At 26.6% G+C, this 10,000-nt stretch overlaps 3 non-coding genes across 3 annotated transcripts in view; all 3 read left to right on the top strand.

The window, feature by feature from the left end:
- Positions 1-4,742: 4,742 nt before the first annotated feature.
- Positions 4,743-6,732, top strand: LOC138858707 (small subunit ribosomal RNA). The gene has a single exon (XR_011397742.1). It is a non-coding gene; the product is annotated as a small subunit ribosomal RNA (ribosomal RNA).
- A 626-nt stretch (positions 6,733-7,358) lies between these two features.
- On the top strand, positions 7,359-7,537 carry LOC138858727 (5.8S ribosomal RNA). Its single transcript, XR_011397762.1, has one exon. It is a non-coding gene; the product is annotated as a 5.8S ribosomal RNA (ribosomal RNA).
- A 502-nt stretch (positions 7,538-8,039) lies between these two features.
- Positions 8,040-10,000, top strand: part of LOC138858719 (large subunit ribosomal RNA) — a 3,977-nt gene continuing 2,016 nt past the window's right edge. Inside the window, exon 1 of the ribosomal RNA XR_011397754.1 lies at positions 8,040-10,000. This exon is cut by the window's right edge and continues 2,016 nt beyond it. This is a non-coding gene — a ribosomal RNA (large subunit ribosomal RNA).

Here is a 10,000-nt window from a genome sequence, read left to right as displayed (position 1 = left end):
CATATAAGTATTAATTGTATAAAGTCTATGAAGTAATAAATTTTCATATAAGTATTAATTGTATAAAGTCTATGAAGTAATAAATTTTCATATAAGTATTAATTGTATAAAGTCTATGAAGTAATAAATTTTCATATAAGTATTAATTGTATAAAGTCTATGAAGTAATAAATTTTCATATAAGTATTAATTGTATAAAGTCTATGAAGTAATAAATTTTCATATAAGTATTAATTGTATAAAGTCTATGAAGTAATAAATTTTCATATAAGTATTAATTGTATAAAGTCTATGAAGTAATAAATTTTCATATAAGTATTAATTGTATAAAGTCTATGAAGTAATAAATTTTCATATAAGTATTAATTGTATAAAGTCTATGAAGTAATAAATTTTCATATAAGTATTAATTGTATAAAGTCTATGAAGTAATAAATTTTCATATAAGTATTAATTGTATAAAGTCTATGAAGTAATAAATTTTCATATAAGTATTAATTGTATAAAGTCTATGAAGTAATAAATTTTCATATAAGTATTAATTGTATAAAGTCTATGAAGTAATAAATTTTCATATAAGTATTAATTGTATAAAGTCTATGAAGTAATAAATTTTCATATAAGTATTAATTGTATAAAGTCTATGAAGTAATAAATTTTCATATAAGTACTAAATGTATAAAGTCTATGAAGTAATAAATTTTCATATAAGTAGTAAATATATAAAGTCTATGAAGTAATAAATTTTCATATAAGTATTAATTGTATAAAGTCTATGAAGTAATAAATTTTCATATAAGTATTAATTGTATAAAGTCTATGAAGTAATAAATTTTCATATAAGTATTAATTGTATAAAGTCTATGAAGTAATAAATTTTCATATAAGTATTAAATGTATAAAGTCTATGAAGTAATAAATTTTCATATAAGTAGTAAATATATAAAGTCTATGAAGTAATAAATTTTCATATAAGTATTAAATGTATAAAGTCTATGAAGTAATGAATTTTCATATAAGTATTAATTGTATAAAGTCTATGAAGTAATAAATTTTCATATAAGTATTAATTGTATAAAGTCTATGAAGTAATAAATTTTCATATAAGTATTAATTGTATAAAGTCTATGAAGTAATAAATTTTCATATAAGTATTAATTGTATAAAGTCTATGAAGTAATAAATTTTCATATAAGTATTAAATGTATAAAGTCTATGAAGTAATAAATTTTCATATAAGTATTAATTGTATAAAGTCTATGAAGTAATAAATTTTCATATAAGTATTAATTGTATAAAGTCTATGAAGTAATAAATTTTCATATAAGTAGTAAATATATAAAGTCTATGAAGTAATAAATTTTCATATAAGTATTAAATGTATAAAGTCTATGAAGTAATAAATTTTCATATAAGTATTAATTGTATAAAGTCTATGAAGTAATAAATTTTCATATAAGTATTAATTGTATAAAGTCTATGAAGTAATAAATTTTCATATAAGTATTAATTGTATAAAGTCTATGAAGTAATAAATTTTCATATAAGTACTAAATGTATAAAGTCTATGAAGTAATAAATTTTCATATAAGTAGTAAATATATAAAGTCTATGAAGTAATAAATTTTCATATAAGTATTAATTGTATAAAGTCTATGAAGTAATAAATTTTCATATAAGTATTAATTGTATAAAGTCTATGAAGTAATAAATTTTCATATAAGTACTAAATGTATAAAGTCTATGAAGTAATAAATTTTCATATAAGTAGTAAATATATAAAGTCTATGAAGTAATAAATTTTCATATAAGTATTAAATGTATAAAGTCTATGAAGTAAAATATAAAGTCTATGAAGTAATAAATTTTTATATAAGTATAAAAAATATAAAGTCTATGAAGTAATGAATTTTCATATAAGTATTAAATGTATAAAGTCTATGAAGTAATAAATTTTCATATAAGTATTAATTGTATAAAGTCTATGAAGTAATAAATTTTCATATAAGTATTAATTGTATAAAGTCTATGAAGTAATAAATTTTCATATAAGTATTAATTGTATAAAGTCTATGAAGTAATAAATTTTCATATAAGTATTAATTGTATAAAATCTATGAAGTAATAAATTTTCATATAAGTATTAATTGTATAAAGTCTATGAAGTAATAAATTTTCATATAAGTATTAATTGTATAAAGTCTATGAAGTAATAAATTTTCATATAAGTATTAATTGTATAAAGTCTATGAAGTAATAAATTTTCATATAAGTATTAATTGTATAAAGTCTATGAAGTAATAAATTTTCATATAAGTATTAATTGTATAAAGTCTATGAAGTAATAAATTTTCATATAAGTATTAATTGTATAAAGTCTATGAAGTAATAAATTTTCATATAAGTATTAATTGTATAAAGTCTATGAAGTAATAAATTTTCATATAAGTATTAATTGTATAAAGTCTATGAAGTAATAAATTTTCATATAAGTATTAATTGTATAAAGTCTATGAAGTAATGAATTTTCATATAAGTATTAAATGTATAAAGTCTATGAAGTAATAAATTTTCATATAAGTATTAATTGTATAAAGTCTATGAAGTAATAAATTTTCATATAAGTATTAATTGTATAAAGTCTATGAAGTAATAAATTTTCATATAAGTATTAATTGTATAAAGTCTATGAAGTAATAAATTTTCATATAAGTATTAATTGTATAAAGTCTATGAAGTAATAAATTTTCATATAAGTAGTAAATATATAAAGTCTATGAAGTAATAAATTTTCATATGAGTATTAAATGTATAAAGTCTATGAAGTAAAATATAAAGTCTATGAAGTAATAAATTTTTATATAAGTATAAAAAATATAAAGTCTATGAAGTAATGAATTTTCATATAAGTATTAAATGTATAAAGTCTATGAAGTAATAAATTTTCATATAAGTATTAAATGTATAAAGTCTATGAAGTAATAAATTTTCATATAAGTATTAAATATGAAGTCATACAAGTTAAAAATTTAAAAAAAAAATCGATTGTAAAAATACTTTTGATGTTATTAGTTGTATTATGACCATGACGATATTTGAAAATGATATAAATTACCCACGTATATATGAGTTTTTAAATTTTAAATAGGTTAAAAGAATTTTTCCATATATTTTCGGGTTGGTAACGTCAACATGGGAGAGAACATTTATAACAAATTTGCACAAATCTGCTCAAATTGACATATACTGAAATAGTACTTATATGAAAATTTATTGCTTCATAGACTTTATACATTTAGTACTTATATGAAAATTTTTTACTGCTAGGAAATGTATTATACTTTTATATATTTGAATTCCTTATGTTAGTTTATTAGTAAGAAATTGTTTTTAAATACTTATAAGTATGAATATTACTATACTTATATGATTTATGTATTTAGTACTTGTATGAAAATTTTCATACTTGTATGACTTTATTTACTTAGTATTTATATGGAAATATTTTTTACTTTATATGTATTTTTAAGTAAATATGAAAATGAAAGTTGATTTTGTGTGCCTTTTTATTCCTGGTTTTTATACAGTTAGTTTAAATAGAAATAGATTTTGTTTTATACAAAACTCTATATTCTGTACTAACATATTGTATATAATGAGCGTTTTTTATTCCTGGTTTTTATACAGTTAGTTTAAATAGAAATAGATTTTGTTTTATACAAAATTCTATATTCTGTACTAACATATTGTATATAATGAGCGTTTTTTATTCCTGGTTTTTATACAGTTAGTTTAAATAGAAATAGATTTTGTTTTATACAAAACTCTATATTCTGTACTAACATATTGTATATAATGAGCGTTTTTTATTCCTGGTTTTTATACAGTTAGTTTAAATAGAAATAGATTTTGTTTTATACAAAACTCTATATTCTGTACTAACATATTGTATATAATAGCGTTTTTTATTCCTGGTTTTTATACAGTTAGTTTAAATAGAAATAGATTTTGTTTTATACAAAACTCTATATTCTGTACTAACATATTGTATATAATGAGCGTTTTTTATTCCTGGTTTCCTACAGTTAGTTTAAATAGAAATAGATTTTGTTTTATACAAAAACATAAAAAATCTATTATTCTATACTAACATATTGTAGAAATAAATATTAAACAATATTTTAGTTTTATTTGTGAGCTATTCTAATATTTACTCATAAAATATATGTGTAAAAGGATGGTTTTTAAATAAAATAAAATATTAATGTGTTGCACCCGAAAATACTTTTTATCATATATTTATTATTGAAATAAATATAATAGAATTTGAAATTATTAATTTCAAATCAAGAAAAAAATGTATATACTCTTAAAAAAAGGTATATATATTACTATATGCATTGAAATAAAGTAAAATGTATAGAATGATATTATTTGAAAATTTTGCCAATATAAGAAGAAATATCGTTCTTACATAATAATTAAATAATAATATGTATAGAGAACGAAAATTCTTTTCACGATACCAAAACAAAAATTAAAAAAATCCATTACAAAATCACACAATAGAAATGAAATATAATGAAAAAAAATATAATAAAGAAAGAAACATAGAAAAATTGTTGTGTATATTGTAAATGTTTTTATGTTTTGTGTATTTGTGTATAATTTTCAAATAAGAAAATATCATTTTAAACTTTTATATAATATAAAAAATATTATATAAAAAAGAAATATATATTATTCTGGTTGATCCTGCCAGTAGTTATATGCTTGTCTCAAAGATTAAGCCATGCATGTCTAAGTACAAACAAATTAAAAGTGAAACCGCAAAAGGCTCATTATATCAGTTATGGTTCCATAGATCGTTAACAGTTACTTGGATAACTGTGGTAATTCTAGAGCTAATACATGCAAAATAAACACGGACCTTTTGGAACGTGTGCTTTTATTAGGCTAAAACCAAGCGATTATTCGATCGTTATATTGGTTGAACTCTAGATAACTTGCAGATCGTATGGTCTCGTACCGACGACAGATCTTTCAAATGTCTGCCCTATCAACTTTTGATGGTAGTATCTAGGACTACCATGGTTGCAACGGGTAACGGGGAATCAGGGTTCGATTCCGGAGAGGGAGCCTGAGAAACGGCTACCACATCTAAGGAAGGCAGCAGGCGCGTAAATTACCCACTCCCAGTTCGGGGAGGTAGTGACGAAAAATAACAATACAGGACTCATATCCGAGGCCCTGTAATTGGAATGAGTACACTTTAAATCCTTTAACAAGGACCTATTGGAGGGCAAGTCTGGTGCCAGCAGCCGCGGTAATTCCAGCTCCAATAGCGTATATTAAAGTTGTTGCGGTTAAAACGTTCGTAGTTGAATTTGTGCTTCATACGGGTAGTACAACTATAATTGTGGTATGTACATTACCTTATGTATGTAAGCGTATTACCGGTGGAGTTCTTATATATAATTAATACAATGTATTTTTTATATATTCCTCCTATTTAAACCTGCTTCAGTGCTCTTCATCGAGTGTTGTTGTGGGCCGGTACAATTACTTTGAACAAATTAGAGTGCTTAAAGCAGGCTCCAAATGCCTGAATATTTTGTGCATGGAATAATGAAATAAGACCTCTGTTCTACTTTCATTGGTTTTTAGATCAAGAGGTAATGATTAATAGAAGCAGTTTGGGGGCATTAGTATTACGACGCGAGAGGTGAAATTCTTGGACCGTCGTAAGACTAACTTAAGCGAAAGCATTTGCCAAAGATGTTTTCATTAATCAAGAACGAAAGTTAGAGGTTCGAAGGCGATCAGATACCGCCCTAGTTCTAACCATAAACGATGCCAGCTAGCAATTGGGTGTAGCTACTACTATGGCTCTCTCAGTCGCTTCCCGGGAAACCAAAGCTTTTGGGCTCCGGGGGAAGTATGGTTGCAAAGCTGAAACTTAAAGGAATTGACGGAAGGGCACCACCAGGAGTGGAGCCTGCGGCTTAATTTGACTCAACACGGGAAAACTTACCAGGTCCGAACATAAGCGTGTAAGACAGATTGATAGCTCTTTCTCGAATCTATGGGTGGTGGTGCATGGCCGTTCTTAGTTCGTGGAGTGATTTGTCTGGTTAATTCCGATAACGAACGAGACTCAAATATATTAAATAGATGCTTTCAGGATTATGGTGTTGAAGCTTATATAGCCTTCATTCATGCGTTCATCTTGAATGTACAAGTGTTTGAATGTGTTTATATAAGTGGAGTCGTACCTGTTGGTTTGTCCCATTATAAGGACACTAGCTTCTTAAATGGACAAATTGCGTCTAGCAGTAACGAGATTGAGCAATAACAGGTCTGTGATGCCCTTAGATGTCCTGGGCTGCACGCGCGCTACAATGAAAGTATCAACGTGTATTTCCTAGACCGAGAGGTCCGGGTAAACCGCTGAACCACTTTCATGCTTGGGATTGTGAACTGAAACTGTTCACATGAACTTGGAATTCCCAGTAAGTGTGAGTCATTAACTCGCATTGATTACGTCCCTGCCCTTTGTACACACCGCCCGTCGCTACTACCGATTGAATTATTTAGTGAGGTCTCCGGACGTGATCACTGTGACGCCTTGTGTTTCACGGTTGTTTCGCAAAAGTTGACCGAACTTGATTATTTAGAGGAAGTAAAAGTCGTAACAAGGTTTCCGTAGGTGAACCTGCGGAAGGATCATTATTGTGTTCCTATCCGAAAAGAAAAAAAAAATAATTATATAAAAACAAAATAAAAAAAAAGAATAAAAAAGAAAAAAAAGTTTTCTTTTTGTTCTTTTCATTCAAAATGTTTTGAATTATACAATGTTTTGAATGTTTTTCTGTTTTTTTTTTTTTTTTTAACTCCTTGTAATGCATTATGACAATATATATTATATTGTGAACTTCGCATACATTGTATTTGAACGCAATAAAAAAACCTTTAAACATATAGCTGTACTTATTATTTATATAGAAAATAATATTTAATTGTGATATTTATATAAAATATTATAAATGATAAGTTAACTTGTTCACATTAACGTGTGTAATACCTTTTTTTTATGGTATTTTCTATTTGTGATTAAAAACATGTTGAAAAATTTAAAAAAAGAAAACGCACAAATAGAGAAGAAAATAATATATAAAAGGTATTACTGTTTTTGTTGACCTAAGACATGCGCAGCTGCAAATGTTTGGGTTTAAAATTACAATTTATTGAAAGATGTTTTAAACTTATGTATTAAAAATTTATTATTGATTAATTATTAATACTTTCAATAAATTAAAATTCTTTGACTTTGAATTAAAAAAATACAAAAAAATTATCACTCTAAGCGGTGGATCACTCGGCTCATGGGTCGATGAAGAACGCAGCAAACTGTGCGTCATCGTGTGAACTGCAGGACACATGAACATCGACATTTTGAACGCATATTGCGGTCCATGCTGTTATGTACTTTAATTAATTTTAAAGTGCTGCTTGGACTACATATGGTTGAGGGTTGTAAGACTATGCTAAATTAGTTGCTTATTCTTTTAGTCAATTAATAGAATTTAAGCATATGGCATATTATTGGATTGTATTTTTCAATCCATAATATTAATAGCATAAAAAGAAATATAGAAAATATATTCTTGAATACCTCATATTTGAACGAAAATTTATGATAAATGAGAATCTTAGTATTCCCATAAAAGAAAAAATTTTCAACATTATTTAAATTATATTAAATAATACATAAGAGGAATGTCTAGCATAAAATAAATTTTTATTCTAGAATTAATTCACTCTATTGTATTGAGAAAAATTTATAATAAAAAAAAATATATGATATGTGGAGGAATAATGTTGTTAATTTTATTAATTATTATATTATGAATTTTAAAAAGGGATGAAAAGATTGAATAATATTGAGTAATCAAGATATAAAAATATATTTCTTTAAAATAGCAAATAGCAAAAAAATTAAATAAAAATAAACAAATCAATCTAAAATATATTTTATACAACCTCAACTCATATGGGACTACCCCCTGAATTTAAGCATATTAATGAGGGGAGGAAAAGAAACTAACAAGGATTTTCTTAGTAGCGGCGAGCGAAAAGAAAATAGTTCAGCACTAAGTCACTTTGTCTATATGGCAAATGTGAGATGCAGTGTATGGAATATCTTAATATCTAGTATGAGAAATTAACGATTTAAGTCCTTCTTAAATGAGGCCATTTACCCATAGAGGGTGCCAGGCCCGTATAACGTTAATGATTACTAGAAAGATATTTCCAAAGAGTCGTGTTGCTTGATAGTGCAGCACTAAGTGGGTGGTAAACTCCATCTAAAACTAAATATAACCATGAGACCGATAGTAAACAAGTACCGTGAGGGAAAGTTGAAAAGAACTCTGAATAGAGAGTTAAATAGTACGTGAAACTGCTTAGAGGTTAAGCCCGATGAACCTGAATATCCATTATGAAAAATTCATCATTATAACTGTAGTATTTAATTTTAAATATTATAGTAATAGTGTGCATTTTTTTCATATAAGGACATTGTAATCTATTAACATAATAAAATATTTATCAAAAGATCATTGGTTTTTAAGTTTATTCAAATTAATTTGCTTTTAGCTTATTAACATAGAATAATTACTGATGATTTGATAAAGTGTTGATAGATTTTATTATATATAATGCTAAAATTCTTTTGAATTTTACAATAATATTATTATCATTGATTTTAATATTAATTGTATGCATTTATATGATTAACAATGCGAAAGATTCAGGATACCTTCGGGACCCGTCTTGAAACACGGACCAAGGAGTCTAACATATGTGCAAGTCATTGGGTTATATTAAACCTAATGGCGAAATTAACTTAACTGTATTAATAATGGGATTAATTTTTAATGTATTACATTATTAATTCAATCCCGGGGCGTTCCATATAGTTATGTATAATGATAATTTATTATTATTTATACCTCTAACTGGAGCGTACCTTGAGCATATATGCTGTGACCCGAAAGATGGTGAACTATACTTGATCAGGTTGAAGTCAGGGGAAACCCTGATGGAAGACCGAAACAGTTCTGACGTGCAAATCGATTGTCAGAATTGAGTATAGGGGCGAAAGACCAATCGAACCATCTAGTAGCTGGTTCCCTCCGAAGTTTCCCTCAGGATAGCTGGTGCATTTAAAAATTATGTAAAATAATCTTATCTGGTAAAGCGAATGATTAGAGGCCTTAGGGTCGAAACGACCTTAACCTATTCTCAAACTTTAAATGGGTAAGAACCTCACCTTTCTTGATATGAAGGTTGAGGTTATGATATAATGTGCCCAGTGGGCCACTTTTGGTAAGCAGAACTGGCGCTGTGGGATGAACCAAACGTAATGTTACGGTGCCTAAATTAACAACTCATGCAGATACCATGAAAGGCGTTGGTTGCTTAAAACAGCAGGACGGTGGACATGGAAGTCGTAATCCGCTAAGGAGTGTGTAACAACTCACCTGCCGAAGCAACTAGCCCTTAAAATGGATGGCGCTTAAGTTGTATACCTATACATTACCGCTAAAGTACATGATTTATAATACAATTTCGGTTGGATTATAAATTTTGAAACTTTAGTGAGTAGGAGGGTACAATGGTGTGCTTAGAAGTGTTTGGCGTAAGCCTGCATGGAGCCGCTATTGGTACAGATCTTGGTGGTAGTAGCAAATAATCGAATGAGACCTTGGAGGACTGAAGTGGAGAAGGGTTTCGTGTGAACAGTGGTTGATCACGAGTTAGTCGGTCCTAAGTTCAAGGCGAAAGCCGAAAATTTTCAAGTTTTAATGAAATGAAATGAATGAATTTTTATTCCATAGTAATTAAACACTTGAATAATTTTGAACGAAAGGGAATACGGTTCCAATTCCGTAACCTGTTGAGTATCCGTTTGTTATTAAAAATGGGCCTTGTGCTC

This window comes from Bactrocera oleae, unplaced genomic scaffold (assembly GCF_042242935.1).
Source record: "Bactrocera oleae isolate idBacOlea1 unplaced genomic scaffold, idBacOlea1 ctg00000012.1, whole genome shotgun sequence".
NCBI lineage: Eukaryota > Metazoa > Arthropoda > Insecta > Diptera > Tephritidae > Bactrocera > Bactrocera oleae.
The sequence above is the reverse complement of the archived record's forward strand: the minus strand, read 5'-3'. Positions and strand labels throughout refer to the sequence as shown.